Source organism: Chiloscyllium plagiosum, unplaced genomic scaffold (genome assembly GCF_037043375.1).
Source record: "Chiloscyllium plagiosum isolate Xiang-an unplaced genomic scaffold, Cpla_swu_hap1 HiC_scaffold_2, whole genome shotgun sequence".
In the NCBI taxonomy this organism is placed as follows: Eukaryota; Metazoa; Chordata; class Chondrichthyes; order Orectolobiformes; family Hemiscylliidae; genus Chiloscyllium; species Chiloscyllium plagiosum.
Window position 1 is genome coordinate 117,281,586 of NW_028270140.1, and position 21,688 is coordinate 117,303,273.

The 21,688-nt window shown below is 41.5% G+C and overlaps 1 protein-coding gene across 2 annotated transcripts in view; it reads right to left on the reverse strand.

Annotated features, from left to right (window-relative positions):
• znf366 (zinc finger protein 366) overlaps window positions 1-9,843 on the reverse strand; it is a 64,857-nt gene extending 55,014 nt beyond the window's left edge. For both annotated transcript variants that reach the window (XM_088000028.1, XM_088000018.1), the window contains exon 1: window positions 9,697-9,843. The gene's annotated coding sequence lies outside the window, so the exon portion shown is untranslated. The remainder of the gene's footprint in view (window positions 1-9,696) is intronic.
• Window positions 9,844-21,688: the final 11,845 nt, after the last annotated feature.

Sequence of the window (21,688 nt, forward strand, 5' to 3'; positions counted from 1 at the left end):
TAGAGCTTTATAAAGTCTCATAGCACATCACTGCTTTTACATGCCAACCCTCTTGAGATAAGTGAATACATTACATTTGCTTTCCTAACCAAGGACTCAACCTGCAAGTCAACCTTTAGAGAATCTTGTACTAGCAGTTTTGGATCCCCTTGTATTTTGGGTTTATGAATTTTCTCACTGTTTAGAAAATAGTCCATGCCTGTGTTCTTTTTTCCATGCTAGGTTTTGATGCTAGGTTGAAACTTTATTGCTGGAACAGCACAGCAGGTCAGGCAGCATCCAGGGAACAGGAGATTCGACGTTTCGGGCACAGGCCCTTCTTCAGGAATGCTTGTACTAGCAGTTTCAACTTTGATGCTAGGTTTACTGACAATGTGAAATGTCTTTTCATTCCTGATCATTATCAAGTTTGATTTTAAAGTCTTTTTCTGGATAAAAGAATTTACAAGATAGAAAAAGTCCCTGAGTGGGTGTTACTGGTGCCAAAAAGCTGCCACTAGTTTTTAAGAACTATTACAGAGATTGTAGCTCCTCACAGCTTTTGTCCATCACCTTTAACTACTGACATAATATTAGCAGCATTTTGTACGAATGAAATAAAGAAAATATGACAAGCTTTTAACATGGCAAAAAGAAAAGTAATTAATTGAAACAAAACAGAAATTGCTGTGGAAACAGAGTAGGTCTGACAGCTACTGTGGAGCGAGAAACAGTTTTAAAATTTTGGCTCCAGTGAACCTTCTTCAGAACTGATTGTAGCTCGGAAAATGTTGGTATATATGCTGAAGCCAGGTGGGGTGGGAAGGGGTTGGGGTGGGGGTGAGGCCAGCAATAAACAATAGGCAGAGATAAAGCTCAGAGAGAGATAATAGCAGTTGGGCAGACAAAGGAATGGATAATGATGAGCTAGGGAGAAAGTAAAGCTGATAATATTGGACCATTAGTGGGTGAAAATGGATTGGCTATGATGAAAATAGAGTAAAGAGTGTGGTGCTGGAAAAGCACAACAGGTCAGGCAGCATCCAAGGATCAGGAAAATCGACATTAACCCTTTATCAGGCCCATACGGTGAGCGGGCCAGAGTGTAGGGGGTGGGAAAAGAACATGGAAGGAATGTTCAGGCTCTAAAATTATTGAATTTGATAATGAATCCTGAAAACTGCAGGGTTCTCAAGCAGAAAATTAGGTGTTGTTCTTCCAGCTTATGCTGAACTTTACTGGAGCACTGCAGCAGGCTCGAGACGGAGATGTTGGCCAGGGAACAGGGTGGTGTGTTGAATTGGCAAATATCAGGGAAGCTTGGGGTCATTTTTGCAGACAGAGTGTAGGTGTCCCACAAAGTGGTCACCTAGTCTCCACTTCATCTCCACAATGTAGAGGAGACCACATTGTGAGCAATGAATAGAACAAACTAGATTGAATGAAATGCAGATAAATCACTGCATTTCACACCTGAGAGGTGTGCCTGGGCCTTGAATAGTGAGGAAGAAGGAAGTAAATGGGCAGATGTTACACCTTTTGTGATTGCATAGGAGGGTACCATGGGGGTATGAGGAGAGGTTGGGAGTGGACCAAGGTGTTATGGAGGGAACATCCTTGTAGAAGGCTGACAAAGGAGAGGAGAGGAATGTGTGACTGGTGGTGGCATCCCTCTGGACGTGGTGGAAATGCCGACTTAAGATCCTTAATTGTTTGTCGCTTTGATTAACTCCACAATAGTTAATGCTATAAACTGTCAGGTTTCATTTCTGTGAATATTACACTTCAAGAATCTTAACATCAAATTTACTGATTGGTATAAATTCAGGCTGGAAAACCAAATGTATACATTCCTCATTCCAAGTTGCTAGACATATTCTGGGGACTAGTTCTAAGTGTATGAATGGATAAAGCATACCTTACAACATTGATCAGTGCAGTTTTGTGAGAACATTGGAACACCCTTGCACTGGAGTTCCAAGTTTCAAAAACTGAGCATAATGCTGGACAAAACGCCTGTCACTTTGCAGATGAAGCAAAGTTGTTTTGCAAACGTGCAACCATTCACACAGCGGACTTAGCAATGCTGAAGCCATGTCCAGATGCATGCTCTCCCCACACAAGTTTCTACCTATACTGTATACCTTCACTCAAGCACTCTTTCAAACCAATTGTCATTCTTGATAATGAATTTGAACAAAGTTATCTGTTAGTTTGTATTCAACCTTTATTGACCCAGGAATGTCAAACTGACAATGCCTTCTTAGTCTCGCACCAAGAATGTAGCTCTTTCTTTCACTGATATTTTAATGCTTTCCACACTGCTTCAATGTCTCCCTCCTCTTTCACTTCTGCTTTTCTAATGCTCTCCTCCTTCATTTGTTGTTCTATCCACCAACACATTCAATTTCCCCTCCAAGCCACTCACCATCTGACTTAAAAATGTGTCACCATTCCTTCAGTGTCTTTGGGTAAAAATCCTGGAACTCCTTCTTTAACAGCATTGTGGATGCACTAATGCCAAATTGATATCAGTACTTCATGAAGGTGGCTCACCACTCCCTTTCTCAAGAACAGCTAGGAGTGGGCAAAAAATGCTGGCCCAGCAAGCGATGCCCTCACACATGAGTGAATTTTTAAAAATCTCTTTCCCTGTATTTCTATTTCTTCTTTTCTCCACCACTTCTGTTTTTCATTCTGCCACGACTTCTTCCTTTCACCTCCCTCACTGTTGCATTCCTCTTCTTCCTTACTCTCATCCTGCTATCTTTTCTTCAATTCCATAATGATCTCTTTTCTTCCACTTCTATTTCCAAATCTCTATTTCAGTTTCATTTCTCTGTTGTCTCATTTATCTTTCTGTCAGTCCCTTCGTTCATTTGTATCTTTCTCACATTCCCCTAACTTATATTCCTATGATGTTAACCATTGCCAGACCAGCTGAGTTTCTCCAGCATTCTCTGTGTTAGTTTTAGTCTTTCTCACAAATCTTCTCTGCCATTCAATGAGATATTGGCTGCTCTGTGACATAACTCCATATATCCATCTTTGCTCCTTTTCCTTTATGATACAAGTTTTCTCAGAATGAGTCTAATGGCAATTGTCTCAATAAAAGCAGAGAAAAAAAGAAGAGAGTAGCAATCGATAAAATTGTCAATTATAGTTAATGGCAGATACTAAAAACTGTAATTGGAATTCAGAGCTTGTAGCAATAACCAATATAATTGAATGGATCTGCAGATATGACTGTTTAAATGGTACCATCTTAGTTCAATTTCCAAAAGATGTAAATTTATGGGATGACTTTACGATTAGCGTTGGTAGTCACAAGCAAGGATTTCTGATGAAAGGTCATTGATCTAAAATATTACCAGAACTGATGTGCCTTTCAAACACATCTGTTTTTATTTCAGACTTCCAGCATCTGCCATATTACACTTTCATGTTGTTGTTATTGTTTAATACTTTGTAACTACCTCATGCCAGAAGCATTCAAATGCTGTACTGTATCACCTGTTAAGAAGGATATTCAAGACTTTGACAAAGGGACAGTGAAGAAGTGGTGAAAAATTTCCAAATCAGAATGGTATTTCCAAATCAGACTTGATGGTGATGAGGTTTCATTCAGTTTGCTCTCCTTATCATTCTAGATAGTGGACTTCATACATTTGAAAGAAGTCTTGGGTGAGTTGCTGCAATGCATCTTATTTATAATATATAATGTTGCCACTGTTCATCTGTGCTAGAGAGAGTGAATGGGAATAAATAAGGGAAAAAAGTGGATGTGGAACATTTGGATTTTGAGAAAGCTTTTGATAAAGACCACATAGAAGGCTAGTGAGCAAAGTTAAAGCACAAGTAATTGGGGGTAATATGTTGACATGACTGAAAATTGTTTAGTAGACAGGAAATAGTGAATAGGAATAAATGATCATTGTTCACAGTGGAAGGCAGTGACAGGTGGAGTACTACAGTGATCAGTGCTTAGCCCCAGCTATTCACGATATATATTAATGATTTAAATGATGAAAATAAATATAATACTTTCAGGTTTGCTGATGACATAAAACTCTGTAAGAGTGTGAGTGGTGAGAAGAAAGTAAGTAGGCTTTAAGATATTTTAGTTGAATAAGTTGCAAATACAGTACAAAGTAGATAAGTGGAAAGTTACCTACTCAGATAGGAAAAAAACAGAATGGAACGCTATTGTTTAAATTTGGAAATGTTGATGTACAACATGGCATCTGGGTGCCCTTGTGCTCCAGTCACTGAAAGTAGATGCAGCAAGTAGTTCAGGAAGAAAATGGAATAATGACCTATTTTGCAAGGGGGTTTGAGTCCTGAAGCAAGGATGTCATACAAAGCTTTGTGAAACCACGCCTGGAATATTGTGCGTTGTTTGGTCTCCTTATCCAAGAAAATACACTCCCCATAGAGACAGTACAGTGAATAGTCAACAGATTGATTCTCGGGATGACAGGATTGTGGTATGAGGCAAGATTAGATCAACTAGACCTACATTCACTGGAGTTTATAAGGATGACAGGTGATCTCATTGAAAAATATAAGATTCTGATATTCTTTGGCTGGACAGATTGATGCGGGGATGATGTTTCCTAAATGTGGTGGATTTAGAACATGAGGTCATGGTCTCAGGATATGGGGTACGACAACTAGGTCTGAGATGACGTGACATTTCTTCACTCAGAATGTGATGAATCTATGGAACTTTGGAGGAGAAATCACTCAATGTATTTAAGAAAGAAATACATTTCTATGCATTATAAGTGTTGAAGGGTATGGGAAGGCAGCAGGAGTATGGTGATGAGTTAGAAGATCATCCATGATCATATTGAATGGCGGAACAGGCTTGATGGGCCGAATTAACTAATTCTGCTTCTGTTTTCTATGTTTCTATACTTGCAGTGGCAAGTGGGGTGCCAATCAAGTCAGCTGCTTTGAGTGGGTGGCATCACATTTCTGCACTGTTATTGGAGCTGCACTCAAATGGGGTGTCTTCCATCACATTCCTGACTTGTGTCGTGTAAATAGTTGGCAGGTGGAAAGTGAGGAGACGGGTTTTTCACCAGAGACTTCCCAGTCTCTGACCTCTTGTAACCATAGTAATTATGTGGCTGGTCCTGTTTGTCTTCTTGAGTTTTTAGGTGTTGAGAGTGTGTTGCTGGAAAAGCACAGCAGGTCAGGCAGCATTCAAGAGCAGGAAAATTGACGCCCTGGGGTTTTCCAGCAACTCAGTCTCAACTCTGATCTCCAGCATCTGCAGACCTCACTGTCTCCTAGTTGATTTCTTCCTGAGTTTTTATTCAATATAGCACCACAGAATCCCTTTATTTTGCTAAACCAGAGAAATGTTAAATCTCAAACAGTTCTTTCTACATTTTCAGCATGAGCTCATTAACCTTCAACATTACTATTTATGAAGAATGAATACACAAACATTTTTTAAAAAACTTTTTTTTTTGTCTTTCGACTCCACCATCACACCAGTGGTACCACATTACTCCATTTTATGATTATTTTATCAGTATGGCTTTTTTCCGAGTCACTCATGGAATATTAGTGCAACTGAATACAACACTTTATTGTATTTTGCAAATTAATCTCAAACCCAGTTCTATATAATATCTTCATGGTAATGCATCCACTGCTTTGCCCACTCTCAGACTGTCAAAGAACTACAAATGCTGGAAAGATCAGAATCAGAATCAGCAGGAGTAGTAGGGGAAGATAGTCACCACTGTGAATGACCTATTGGCCCCTGTTGTGTCACCATAGTCTTACCAACCCATAGAGATTGCTCTCATTTTGAACGAAGCAATTGGTGGTGATTTAACCTGAGGGCTACCAGACCTCAAGCGAGGGAAAAGGATGAGAAGGAGAGTCCTTCATGGTAACATCAAACTGTTGATGGGAATTGAACCCACAATGTTGGCATCACATTACTCTGTAAACCAACAATCCAGCCAATGAGCTAAACCAATTCCTGCAGGAATGATATACTTTAGCTTTATATCTATATGGATCTTAATATGCTGCAAAATATTTCATGGCCAGAAAGTTATTTTTGACAACCAATTTGCCCATGGAAAGTTACCATGAGATCACCTCTCATTCTCCTAAACTCCAGTGAATGTAGGCCTGGTCAACCCGATCTCTCCTCATATCACAATCCTGCCATCTCTGGAATCAATCTGGCGAAACTTTTGGTTCAAAGATAAAAATTAGCCATCTTGTGCAGATGTGCCATCAAAATGCCTCAGGAGTGAGACCTTATTTTATTTTTTTCATCCAAAAGGCAGCACCATCAACAGTGTAGAACCACATTACATAGTGTCACAGAATCAGAAAATTGTTATGGCACAGAAGGAGGCTATTTAGCCCATTGTGCCTGCACCTTCTGGGAGTTAATGGGAGTTGACCCTGCACCTGTTAATGGGAGTTGACCCTGTACCTTCTGATTTCAAAGAAAGAGAACTATCGGTAAACTATAAATGCAGTTTGAAGTAAAAAGCATAAGTATTAGAAATGTAAATGAGAAAGTGAAAATAAACAAGATTGGCAAAGAATTTGGTTGCACCAAAAACATTTACTTATCCTTTCCCTTTATAGATGTTGTTGAGTGTGTGGTACTGGAAAAGCACAACCGGTCAGGCAGCATCCGAAAAGCAGGAGGATCAGCGTTTTGGACATAAGCCCTTCTCATGAATGAGGTAAAAACAATGACTGCAGATGCTGGAAATCAGATTCTGGATTAGAGTGGTGCTGGAAAAGCACAGCAGTTCAGACAGCATCCGAGGAGCAGGAAAATCAATGTTTCGGGCAAAAGCCCTTCATCAGGAATACAGGCAGAGTGCCTGAAGGGTGGCGAGATAATGAGGCTTGTGAGCTTGTGAAGGGCTTATGCCCAAAACGTCGATTCTCCTGCTCCTCGGATGCTGCCTGACCTGCTGTGCTTTTCCAGCACCACACTCTCGACTTTGATCTCCAGCATCTGCAGTCCTCACTTTCTCCTCCTTTATAGATGCTGGCCAATGTGTTGTGTATTTAGTTCTTCGACAGCTCTGGTCTTGGAGTTTGGGTGCCTCAGTTGCCTGGAAACTAAAATGCTGTGAAGAGCAAGTCCAACATTATTGGCCTGAGGATCCAAAACAAGGAGCCTTGAATCATGGCAGGCCATTTCAGACTGAGATGAAGAGAGCTTTCTTTACTCAGAGGGTGATTAACATTCTCTATCACAGAACGTTATGGAGGCAAAATCATTGAATGTACTGACGAAAGAAATAGACTGATTAACAGATGTTAAAAGTATCCAGGGGTATCGGGACAGCATGGGAATATAGTGTTGAGGGAGAGGTTCTGAAATGTTCATATTAACTGGCAGAGTAAACAGAATGGCCTACTACTGTTTCTGTTTTCTACAATTTTTATTTCATGTAGACATATTGATGTATTCATTGTTAACATAGTGCAATGTCAACCCATTCATTTCAACAAGCAATAGAATTTTCTCAGTCTGAGTTAGCTTTGGATTCAGGTCCCAGATGTGAAGGGACGGTATGCTGTCCCACTAGACCACTCAATCCTCTCGCAGGACATAAGTCAGTGGAAGTGTGTGTAGAACATAAGAAGTTAATTATATTTGCTACTGAGAAATGGTAATCGTCTTTTCCCATCATGCAAATACAAAGTAAGAACAGAAGAAACAGGAGCAGGAATGGCAAAAGTGAGGACTGCAGATGCTGGAGATCAGAGTCTAGATTAGAGTGGTGCTAGAAAAGCACAGCAGGTCAGGCAGCATCCAAGGAGCAGGAAAATCAACGTTTCGGGCAAAAGCCTTAATGAAGGGCTTTTGCCCGAAACGTCGATTTTCCTGCTCCTCGGATGCTGCCTGACCTGCTGTGCTTTTCCAGCACCACTCTAATCAGGAGCAGGAATAGGCCATTCAGAAACCTGCTGTGCCATTCAATAAGATCATGGCTGATCGGATTATGGTTGTATCTCCATTTTCCAGTTATTACCAGTGCAGAACTTAAAAAGCAAAGTAAAGAACTTACATTGATAGAGCACCTGATCATATCTCAGAAAATCATTTTGGAAGTGCTTCACATGAATGCTGCACTCAGGGATGTCATTCTATTAATATTCTTTATCAAAGCAGAGTGACTGACTACACCTTAATTAGATTTATTGTACAAAACCTATTTCAATACTTGTCTTGATGTCATGCAGGATCCCCTGTGGAAATTTATGAACTAACTCCTCAAAGTGTTGGAATTGTTGACCGTAAGTAGTTCAGTGGAAATCTGTGAAAGATTTGTAATAGATTGCTGAAATACAGAAGTGAAAACGAACAAGCAGGTTTAAACATGATATACTTCACTGACAAAGGGGCAGGATAGTGTTTTTGTTGTTGCAGTTTTTTTTATTTCTCCCTGGGAATTTACCTTTAAGCCCAGATAGAAGATTTGATGCTTCCCGTTTTTAATACTTTTAGTTTCAGTTTGTCCTTCTGCATTTAAGCATGACTATCCCACCAAATAAACCTTTCTGGTATGATCTTGAAGAATATCCATATTACAACAATTTTGTGTGTGTCCATGTGTGTGTGAGAGAAAGAAATATTTAGCTTAAATTACTATTTTCTTTTGCAAAGTGTTGCCTAATGCAATTAGTTTAGTACCTGCAGCTGGAGGAAGACAGTTTTATTTTACACAATAAAGCCATGCTTGGCTTCATAGCCTATTACCTGACACAAGTCACCAAATTAATTCTTGATAATTTTTTAACTTTGATTGAAAAAATTCCACAATTTGCTAAGCTATTAAAAGTTAAAAAAACGGTTGAAATATGTTTTTTAACCCCCTTGAGCTTAAACATTGAGAATTCTTAATGCTATTTTTACTCGGTGCAGTACAATGTATTTGCTCTGTATAATGTGCAAATTTCAATCTGATTTCATGTTTCCTACATACCACAGTGTGTCAATATTGTGTAACCCTCTGTCGTGTTGTCTTCTGTAGCACCAACCCCAAAAGCAGGCAAATCTGATCATTCTCAATCTTTTAAGTATATTTATCAATTTGAATGTTAGTCTATTAAAACTATAATAGAGCAAATGCTCACAAATAAAATTTAATAACATTATCCTGGTTATGCATATTTGAATGCTTAACCAATGTAACACATCAGTAGAACCTGTAAACGTTGTTTCTTGGGTGAACATTTTGATTGTATACAAATTATTCAGCTGGCCAAGCATTACCATCAGCACTATTTCCTTTTTTAAACATATGAAAAATATTGTTTTGAAGAACTAACTTAAAACTCTGTAACTGAATGGGAAGGGAGGCTCTGCTGAAAGTTTGATTGTTTGTACATTTTGAACTAAACTTGCTTTCAGCACAAAGATACAGAAAGAACTGGATATCTCTGACTGGTCACCAGCACTTGCGTTCATAATGACTTCCTATTTCTTTAATTCTAAAAATATAGTATTTTTACAACCATAGAATTACCAGTGAAGAAACTCAACTAAACCAGCAGACAGCTTTGTAGCATTGTGTAAATCCTACATGATACTATATATTCATAATTAATTACATTTGTTCATGAATTAGATTTAAAATCTTAAGAATATTACCTTTCAGTCAATTTAAGTGTCAAAAGCTCAAAATTACAATACTCAGTGCTACTTACCAGTGAGTATCTTTAATGTCTACAGAGCACAGAATTGTCTACCTGCTCTTCACAGCCTCCACACAGAGATTTAATTAAAAGAAGGAACTTATTCTGCCACTGTTTGAAGCTACCCAAGAAGGAGAACAGGAACAAAATTACTTCGTTCTTTTTTTTTACAGATGAGTACCTTCGGAAAAAAAAGGAAGGAAGGGAGGGGAGAGGAAGCCAACAGCCCTTTGACTTCCTGCAAAAAAATAAGGAAACTCCAGATAGTCATCTTTCTCTGAGAAAAAAAAGATTCATATGGAAACAACAAAAAAGGAAATTAGATAGAGGTTTGAACCTTCATTCCCAGCCTAGAATGGGGCACTGCTTGCTTGCTAGGGTGTGTTATTTTTATAGAAAGATAAGTATTCAAGCACAAACTACCAAATACTAGTAGTAGAACAGAAACCATTTTGCAATTCCTTTCATACATCATTAAATGTACGCATTAATGACAAACTCAATTTTGTATCTCTCACTTCAAGTGAATAATAACATTTGAATGTAATAATATACATGAGGAATATTGGTGCACAAATAAAAGTAATATGCCTCATTTTAAGCTCCAAGGACATGAAAGCAGGAGTAAGCTATTCCAGCCCTTGAGTCTGCTATGCCATTCAATAGTACCATGGCTAATCTGATCAAGACTGTCCACTACAGCATTGTAGATCAAAAATCTGTCTCATTCAGCCATATTCAATGGTCTCGTATATTCAATGGTCTAGTATCCACTAATCTCTGGGGTAGAGAATATTAATTAATCTCTGAGAGAAGTAATTCCTCTTTAGCTCCAGTAAATGGGAGAATCCTTATTCTCCTATTTGTGCCCTCTAGTACTCGATTTCCTGGCAAAGGAGACACATCCTGTCAAGCCCGTCAGAATCTGAAATGTTTCAATACAGTATGTACATGTACAATATTTCTAATGAGTACAGGCTGAACCTGCATAACCATAAGACAATTTATTCATTCTGGAATGATCCTAGGATGAAATTTGACTGAATTTGTCAATTTCAGGGAGTTTTGTGGAGAGTTTCTCTCTGTTTTCTCAGACATTTCTCCCATTATTTGTGCATCACTTTTCTATGGTGCACTGCTTGCACTGTCATGTACTCACCATGAGTGGAAGTACTTACCACAGCCAAGATCTTCTGGGATTCCTGGTATTGGTGCTATGTTTAAAATGGAGCTATGCACCAGGTCACCACTGTCAGTCAGGAGGTACCCTTCATGGTTGCTATGTGAAGAATTGCCCCAGAGATGGCTGAGAAAGGAAAGTTGGCCCCTTGCTTCACCCAATGGGGTTCTGGACATCCTGGTGAAGAGTTTTTAAAATTCATTTGTGCATTGCTGGCTGGGCCAAAATGTTGACCAGATCAGTTCCAGAGTTGACTTATGAAGAAAGATTGAGCAGTTTGGAAAGGCTGCAGAAGGACTTAGACAGGCCTGGAGAGTATACAAAGAAGTGGCAGATGGAATATAATGTTGGAAAGTGTGAGGTTATGCACTTTGGTAGAAAACCTAGAGGCATAGACTATTTTCTAAACAGAGAAAGGCTTCAGGTACCTGAAGTATAAAGGGTCTCAAGAGTCCGAGTTTAGGATTCTCTTAAGTTTAATATACAGGTTCAATTGGCAGATAGGCAAATACAATGTCAGCATTCATTTTGAGAGGGCTCGCATTTGGAATATTTTAAGCAGCTTTGAGCCCCATTTCTAAAGAGGAATGTGCTAGCATTGAGGGACAAAGAACAAATAACAAAGAACAAAGAAAATTTACAGCACAGGCACAGGCCCTTCGGCCCTCCAAGCCTGAGCTGATCCAAATGTACTGTCTAAACCTGTCGGTCAATTCCTAAGCACTTGTATCCCTCTGCTCCCCACCTACTCATGCATCTGTCCAGATGCATCTTAAATAAATCTACCATGCCTGCCTCTACCACTTCTCTGCTAGCAATGCGTTCCAGACACCCACCACCCTCTGTGTGAAGTACTTGCCGTGTATCCCCCTTAAACTTTCCACCTCTCACCTTGAATGCATGACCTCTCGTTATGGAATCCTTCACCCTGGGAAAAAGTTTGTCTCTATCCACCCTGTCTATACCCTTCATCAATCTCAATCAGGTCCCCCCTCAATCTCCTTTTTTCTAATGAAAATAAACGTAACCTACTCAACCTCTCTTCATAGCTAGCACCTTCCATAGCAGGCAACATCCTTGTAAACCTTCTCTGCACCCACTCCAAAGCATCTACATCCTTTTGGTAATGTGGTGACCAGAACTGTACACAGTATTCTAAATGCGGCTAAACCAATGTCCTGTACAATTTTAACTTGACTTGCCAGCTCTTATACTCAACACCCCGTCCAATGAAGGCAAGCATACTATATGCCTTCTTGAGCACTCTATCCACCCGTGCAGCAACCTTCAGGGTACAATGGACCTGCACTCCCAGATCTCTCTGCCCATCAACTTTTCCCAAGGCTCTTCCATTCATTGTATAATTTGCTCTAGAATTAGTCTTGCCTAAATGCATCACCTCACATTTGCCTGGACTGAAATCCATCTGCCACTTTTCCGCCCAACTCTCCAGTCTATCCATATCCTCCTGTATTCTTTAACAGTCCCTTATGCTTTCTGCTACTCCACCAATCTTCGTGTCATCTGCAAACTTGCTGATCATACCAACAGTGCCCTCTTCCAGATCATTTATGTATATTACAAACAACAATGGCCCCAACACTGACCCCTGTGGAACACCACTGGTCACCTTTCTCCATTTCGAGAAACTCCCTTCAACTACTACTCTCTGTCTCCTGTTGCTCAACCAGTTCTTTATCCACCTAGCTAGAACACCCTGCATACCATGTGACTTCACTTTCTCCATTAGTCTACCATGGGGAACCTTATCAAACGCCTTACTAAAATCCATGTATATGACATTAATAGCCTTTCCTTCATCTATCAACTTGGTCACTTCCTTGAAGAACTCTATTAAGTTGGTAAGGCACGATCTCCCCCGCACAAAACCATGTTGCCTATCACTGATAAGCCCATTCTTTTCTAAATATAAATAGATCCCATCCCTCAGTACCTTCTCCAGCAACTTTCCCACCATCGACGTCAGGCTCACTGGTCTGTAGTTACCCGGAATATCCCTACTACACTTCTTGTACAGGGGAACAACATGAGCATCCTTCCAGTCCGCTGACACCTCACCTGTGTTTAAGGTTGCCACAAAGATATCTGTCAGGGCCCCAGCTATTTCCTCACTTGCCTCCCTCAGCAACCTGGGATAGATCCCATCCGGTCCTGGGGATTTGTCCATCTTAATAACCTCTAGCTTACCCAGCACATCTTCCCTACTTTTCCAATGTGATCCAGACTAATCAAACTTATATCTCTAATCTCAAGATTCATGTTCCTCTCCTCAGTGAACACTGATGCAAAGTAATCATTCAGAATCTCACCCATTCTCTCAGGTTCGACACATTATCCAATGGACCAATCCTTTCTCTAGTTACCCGCTTGCTTCTTATATAACAATAAAATGCATAGGGATTCTCCTTAATTCTGCTTGCTAAAGCTATTTCATGACCCCTTTTAGACTGCTTGATTCCTCATTTAAGACTTGTCCTACTCTTCTGATATTCCTCCAGGGCCTGTTCTGTTCTTAGCTGTCTTGGCCTTATGTACGCTTCCCTTTTCCTCTTGGCTAGTCGTACAATTTCTCCAGTCATCCATGGTTCACGAATCTTGTCCTTCCAATTCTTTACCTTCAACGGGACATGCCTATCCTGCACTATCTTTAACCTATGTTTGAAAATCTCCCACATATCAAATGTGGACTTCCCTTCAAATGTCCAATCCACATTTCCCAGCTCCTGCCTAATTTTGATATAATTGGCCTTGGCCTAGTTTAGTACTCTTTCCTTAGCACCACTCTCATCTTTAACTATAAGTATTCTAAAAATTATGGTCACCGTTCCCAAAGAAATTCCCACCACAACTTCTACCACCTGTCCTGGCTCGTTCCCCAGTACCAGGTCCAATATAGCCCCTTCCCTCATCGGACTATTGACAGCCTGCTCTAGAAAGGCTGAAGAAGGGCTTATGCCCGAAACGTCGATTCTCCTGTTCCCTGGATGCTGCCTGACCTGCTGCGCTTTTCCAGCAACACATTTTCAGCTCCTTTAGCACAGCCATGATATCATCCCTGACCAGCAATGCAACTCCATCCCCTCCCCCACCCCCCCTTTTACTTTCCTCCCTGTCCTGTCTGAAACATCTATATCCTGGAACATTTAGTTGCCAATCATCATGCCCTTCCTTCAATCTGTGATTGCAATAACGTCATACTTCCAGGCACCAATCCAAGCCCTAACCTCATCTGCTTTACACACTATACTCCTTGCATTAAAGTAGATGCATTTCAGGCCACCAGTTCTTTTGCGCTAATCCACTCTGCCTACTCTTCCCTTTATTAATGCTAACGTCATGATTTTTACAGTCTCCAGCCTCCACCTCTACCCCAGACGAGGTTCATAAAAATGATCCCAGTGATGAAGGGCTTGCCATATGAGGAGTGATTGAGGACTCTGGGACTATACTTAATGGAGTTTAGAAGGATTTGGGGAAGATCTGATTGAAACTGACAAAATACTGAGAGGCCTGAATAAAGTGGACATGGAGAAGCTATTTCCACTGGCAGGAGAACCTAGGACTCAAGGACACAGCCTCAGAATGAAGGGTCAACCTTCTATAACAGAGATGAGGAGGAATTGCTTCAGTTCTGACTGATTGCTGCAGAAGTCATTCAATGTATTTAAGACAGATAGACAGCTTCTTGATTGGCAAGGGAATCGGGTTACAGGGAGAAAACAAGAGAATCATATCAGCCATGATTGATTGGTGGAGCAGACTCGACGGGCCAAATGGCTTAATTCTAGCCCACAATGCCATTGGGGGGGGAATTCCAGGAATTTGACTCAATGGCAGTAAAGCATCAACAATATATTTTGAAGACGAAAGTGGGTACTGCAGATGCTGGAGACTAGAGTCAAGATTAGAATAGTGCTGGAAAAGCACAGCAGGTCAGGCAGCATCCAAGGAGCTGCAAAATCGCTGTTTTAGGCAAAAGCTCTTTATCAGGAACGAGGCTGGGAGCCTTGGGGGTGGAGAGATAAATGGGAGGGGGGGGGGGGGTGCGAGGCTAGGAGGAAGGTAGCTTAGAGTACAATAGGTGGATGGAGGTAGGGGTAAAGGTGATAGGTCAGAGAGGAGGGTGGAGCAGATAGGTGGGAAGGAAGATTGACAGAAGGGACAGGTCATGAGGGCGGTGCTGAGCTGAAAGGTTGGAATTGGGGTAAGGTGGAGGGAAGGGAAATGAGGAAACTGGTGAAGTCCACATTGATGACCTGGGGTTGAAGGGTTCTGAGGCGGAAGATGAGGCGTTCTTCCACCAGGGGTCAGGTTCTAAGGGAGTGGCGATGAAGGAAGCCCAGGACCTGCATGTCCTCAGCAGACTGGGAGGGGGAGTTGAAATGTTCGGCCACAGGGTGGTGGGGTTGGTTGGTGTGGGTGTCCTGGAGATGTTCCCTGAAGCATTCTGTGAGTAGGCGTCCAGTCTTCCCAATGTAGGGGAGACTGCATCGGGAGCAACGGATGCAGTAAATGACATGTGTGGAAGTGCAGATGAAACTTTGATGTATGTGGAAGGCTCCTTTGGGGCCTTGGACGGAGCTGAGGGGGAAGGTGTGGGAGCAGGTTTTGCAATTTCTGCGGTGGCAGGGGAAGGTGCCGGGAGGGGAGGATGGGCTGTTAGGGGACATGGACCTGACCAGGTAGTCATAGAGGGAACAGTCTTTACAGAAAGCGGACATTTTGAAGTCAGGATAGTGAGTGGCTTGGAGGGGAACATGGTGGAGTGGTAGAGAGAAGGGCCATCCTTTTATCTGTGGGAGCGCTAGAGGATGCAGACCTTGCCAGTCTAGCCCAAAGTTGCCACCTGGGTCAGTGTGTGTCCATGGCCTGGAGAAATGCCCAGCCAAACAGAAGGTCGATGGCCTTCTGCATTCTGTGAAGCTTCGTGCTACCATCTTCTCTCTGCTATTTCAGAATTTGACTAACTCCACTACTGCATCCACCTCCCACTAGGCTCATGTTCCCATAAAACTATAAAATATCGAAGCAGAAGCAGGCCATCAGCCCATCGATTGTGTTTTCTATTTATTATGATTATGGCGGATAATCCTCAAAGCCACTTTCCTGCCTTTTCTCGAAAACCCTTAAATGAATTAAAAATCTATTTCAGTCTTGAATATTCTTAAAGACTCTCTAAGGTAAAGAATTACTTTTTTCCTTTTACATATGAGGACTCACTAACCCCTCTGTGCAGTCTTTCTCCATTTAAATAATATTCAGCATCTCTATTCTTCCAAAAAATCCATAACCTCACATTTTTCCACATGATATTCTATCTGCCAAGTTTTGCCCTTACGCTTAACCAGGCTATATACTTCTGCTGACACCTTGCACCATACTGACCATCTACCTTCCCACCTATTTTTGGGTTATCTGCAAAGTAAGATATAGTACATTTACTTTCCTTGTCCAAGTCATGATATATATTGTGAATAACTGTGATCCCAGATCCCAATGGTACTCTGCTGGTTACAGATTTCCAATCTGAGAACGCAGCCCTTATCCCAATTCTCTGATAACTTTTAGTTAGTCAAAGCTCTAGCCACGCAAATATACTACCTCCAACACCATAAAATATTATCTTACTAAGTAACCTGATGTGTGGTACCATGTTGTTCACACCTATCTACTGTATCAGATTGTACATGTGGCAGCAGCAATGAGGATCTCTCCCTCATCCCACAGTATATGATGAACCTAGGACCCTGGAAAGCACCAGATAGACCTTGGTGATGAAGGGCTTTTGCCCGAAACGTCGATTTTGCTGCTCGACGGATGCTGCCTGAACTGCTGTGCTCTTCCAGCACCACTAATCCAAAATCTGGTTTCCAGCATCTGCAGTCATTGTTTTTACCTTGGTGTGCATGCCCATTGCTATCAGAATAGCTGGATAAAGTGCTTTAGAAGACACATATGGTATCTTATTATCAGAGGCACTGGATTTTAAGAACAGAAAGATCATGTTGAAACTGTGTAACATGTTGTTTAGGCCACAGCTCGAGTGTCGGTGCAACTCTGAAATCCACAGTATAGGATGGGTGTGATTGCACTGGAGAATGTGCAGAAGAGATTTAACAGAGTGTTGTCTAGCTGGAGAGTTTCAGGTATGTAGAGAGATCAGATAGACTGAGGTGTTTTCTTTAGAGCAGAAGAAATAGAATAGAGGGGGTGGAGCAAAATTATTAAGATGGATAAAATTGTGAGGCACTTTGATGGGGTACTCAGGAAGAAACTTTTCTCCTTGATGGGGCAGGGTGGGGATGAATGACTGGGGCAGAGATTTAAGGAAAGGGGAAGAAGGTTTGGGGAATATGAGGAAAAACCTTTTCAGTCTGAGGGTGATGGGAATCTGAAACTCACTGCCTGAAAGGGTGGTAGAGGGGGAACATTTAAGAAGTTTTTAAATGTACACTTGGGGTGCTATAGGCAAGTGCTAGAAAATGGATTTGAATAGTTAGGAGGTTGTTTATGAAGGATATGGATGAAATGGAATGAATGGCCTTTTTCGGTGTTGTACACCTCTAGGACTCTATGAGAACCCCACTCCAGTTCACACAGTACCCAAGAAAGACAGCCTCATGGTGTGGGCATTTTATGGTCCAATGTGTGAAGTGATCAGCTCCTGCACCTTGTGTGGGCTAGGGAACCAGGAAGGTCATGGCAACTAGCAACTGCGATAAATCCATCCAGGCCACAAGACATTGCTTGTACCTCAAAGCCATTTGCAGTGTGATTTGTAACATGAATGATGCAGTCAAAAAGTGTTTGTGACATGTAATTTTAATCAATACAGAAGGGCAATGTGCAAGGTATGCACACAACATTTTGTGATCACAGAGGTTCTCCACTTGTATTGTGTAGCTGTCGACTTGATGCCCTTTGAAGGCCTTCAAAATGTAGAAAAGTCAAACCCCCTTCCTCAGCGAAAAATAACACTTACTCTGTCCACTCCAGGTGTGGTGGCATCCATTTTCATTTCCACGACCCTTTTACAATTTGAACGATGATGGAAGGCTAGTCTAGTGCCTCACCTCTCAGTCTAGGTGACACCCACTCTCTCCCCCAAACCTTTATGTTCTTTTCTGCCTTGTCCTCTCTGTCAAGGCCATTGGCTTAATCTTTTTGCACATCCCACCCAACTAACTTTACCCTTTAAGCTCATGTATACAACTTAGTTATACCAAATGCGTTGTATCCCCAACAAAGCGAGTTTCGCGGTGACCAACAATGATCCCAATCCTCCCTCAGTGCCCCTTCCCATACTTTAACACCTCACCCTTTTACATATTGAATTGCTCATTTATTCCTACAAATATTACTCCTCTCTGTATCCTGACAATTTACTTCCCCAACATCTCCATCTCAATAGTGGCCCCATTAACTTTCAGTGGACAAACTGCCTGCACTAATTATTTCCCAAACACAATTCTGTCCAACCTGGAGAGACAGCCCCAGCTGATGATTGACTGGATCCTTGACTGATCTCTATGCAGCCGAGTCCAAGGCTAACTTGGTGCAAATTCCTGTGTGGGTTGCATTGGCTCTCAGGACCACCTGCAGCCCGCTGCCCAGACAGTAGAGTATGAACACGCTGATCCTGACTACCCAACCAGCTGACAGGCTGTATACAAGCTCATGGACAGATATTGGTTGATGTCTTTGACTTACTGTACTGGCACCCCCTGACTGAAGACTATTTGATTTGATCTAGCTGAGGACTATTCCTCTTAGACTTTGACATGGCCATTTGATTGAAGCACATGCAGTGGTATGTTTTCAGCATATATTGCTTGCACTTAGTGTAGATGTAACATTAATGCAAGGTATCCTACAGCAACAGATCCAAGCCCTTAGCTGATCACTGCTGACAATCATGACAAGCTTCCTGGCTTTATGTCTGCATTAAACAGCAAGGCAAGACAGAAAGGCCCTGAGACTAGAAGTTCTAAAAGAGACTATAAAGCACAAAAGAAGAGGGCAAAACAGAGTTGCTATGGTTATCTAAGTAGTTGCAAAGTGAATGAGAGCTGAGACAGCAAGGAAGAGCCAGGTGTCACTGTTCTCCATCCAATTAAGAATTGTGCCCTTTTAATTCATTTGTGCTAAAATGTACAACTTTACACTTCTCTACATTAAAGTGTACGATCACTGTGTCCATTCAGCCTATCCAGGTCTGCTGAAATTTTGCACTGTCCTCCTGATAATAGTTCCTTCTTATGCCACAATTGAGATGAGTTATGAGCATTGAACAGAATCTTCCTAGTTCTGTGGAAGCAGGTTTAATAGCAGGACTGGGAGAGAATAGCAGGACTGGTCAGTGTGCCGAGACACCTTCCCTCTGGGCAATGTTCCTGAAGTAGGCAAAAGTGAAGCCTGCAGATGCTGGAGATCAGAGTCAAGATTAGAGTGGTGCTGGAAAAGCACAGCAGGTCAGGCAGCATCTGAGGAGCAAGAAAATCAATGGTTTGGGCAGGAGCCTTTCATCAGGAATGAGGCTGGGAGCCTTTGGGGTGGAGAGATCTTCCTGCTCCTTGGATGCTGCCTGACCTGCTGTGCTTTTCCAGCACCACTCTAATCTTGACAATGTTCCTGAAGTGGCAAGCGACCACCTGACTAACAGTGGCAAAAAAACACTAATTAGTAATTGGGAGGTTAATAAGGGGAACCGGGTGGACTCTGCCAGAGTCTTCCCAAGGTTGAAGAGGCCTCCTGTAAGAGTGGGCTCCAGGTGAAAGAGAGAGGCTCCATTCCCAGTATGGAAAGAACGAGGGCCTTTGGTCAGAAGAGGGTTAATAGGAAGGGGAAGCAGACAGATGAAGGAATTCCTCAGCCCCATTTCGCCCACATGGTCATTCCATGTACATAGTACAAATAATTCATTGTTTGTCATTAAATTCCCTTCCTATTTGTGATGACTTTATGTCAGTGGAGTGGAATAAAAGTCCCTCCTTTGTAATCTTTGGGCCTTCTGTGTGCTCAAATCTCATGTTAGAAAAGGTTTCAAAAAACACATTGCACAAGAGCGTAAAGCAATGTTTCTTATTGACTCTTTCTGTTTTCTCTTATTGATATTTTCTCTTTGTTCTTATTTTCTCTTTTTTTTTACTTGGTTCATTGTTAAGTCTTATATCTTTACCTCTTTCATCTACATTTCCCTACTGTATAGTTCCTCGTGTTTTCTCTGTCACTTCCATTATCATTGTTATTTGCAATTTTTCCTTTTAATGATGTTCAAGTTCTAGTGCTTTCCTCCAGTGAACTGCTTCCCTGCAGTCCTAAACTTACACGGGTAAGTTCTGTAAATTGAGTTGAGGGTGAGATTTTCAAAATTATGACCGTAACTTAACAAACAAGGTGACTAATGATTTCTGTCTTTGTTGTCTGTAACAACTGAGAGACAGAACCATAGAAAAGTTATAGCACATTCATCCCATTGTGCTTATGCCAGCTGAATAAACCATTCACCTATTCTAAAGCCCTTTCCATCACCTGGTCTGTAGCCTCCAGAGCTTCAGATGCAGATCCAAGTTCCTTTGAAATGAGTTGAGAGTTGCTGCCTCACCCTCAGTGAATTTCAGACACCCCAATACTCTCTGGGTGAAAAAGCTGTTCCTCATATCCCCTCTAATACTTCAAACAATCACCTTCTCCAATCATCTGTGCCACTAATAATCAACCTCTTTGTCAGGAAGAAACGGATCTTCCATGTACCCTGCATCCAAGACCCCACTCATTGAGTGAGGGTGCGATCCTTCCACAGTGTCCTCTTCCTCTGTGGTCCGGAGTCAAGTAGACCATGAAAATGGAATTGCTTCCCACATTTAGCCTATTGATGGGACCTCAGTGCAATAACAACATTCAGGCCAGTGCTGAGCAAGAACATGCTGATATTCTGAATGGGAGGCTCATGCCTCAATTTAAGTATGAAGTTTTTTATTGTGCTTAAATGATCTTCCAAACTAAAAATATTCAGGAACTGTATTGCGTTGGAAAGTCAACAGAAAAGATTACTTTTAGGATCCTAATTCCTGAATTCTTGTCTATATTTTTCCATATGCTTAGAATTTCAGGCACAAATTGCAACCAATGACCTTGATCTAGAGTTGATCAGGCCAGTTGTGATTATCCACGTGCAAGTGAATGAGTTTTTAAGTAATTTTCTTTGATGTTGAACAGAAAGAAATTTCCCAGTTAATGGGATTGGCTAGTTAAGAAAACGTGAACTAGATTGATCTGTTTTGGGCCTAAAAGCAGCCTCAGCTTTGTTAAAATATTGTGAGATTAGAAAAGCCAAGGAAACTCACAATATGTTTTCTTGTGATGCAAAGTGGAGATTTTGCAGGTCAGTGAGAAAATTATACTCCAATCATAGACTTGCTGGTATTATAGAGAACAAAACCATCTCACAACAGCAATGGGGAAAACCAGATTTCACATCATCGCAAGTCTTGTCTGGTGTTGGAGAACCTAGGGTAATACAGGGAACTAAAGAAGATTTGTGAGAAATCCAAGACTGAACCATCTAGGCTAGTACATTTGATTTTTTTTTAAAAACTAATTTGTGGAATCAAGAGGTGCAATAGCAGCCTTCCCAGCTCCATAATAGGTCTCTGGATTGCTGCTGGATATGACTCATCTCAGTCTGGATGGCCTTGCCTCCAGCCCAGTCCTGGATTCATCTAATGATCAGGAGAATCAACGTTTCGGGCATAAGTCCTTCTTCCTGAAGAAGGGCTTATGCCCGAAACGTTGATTCTCCTG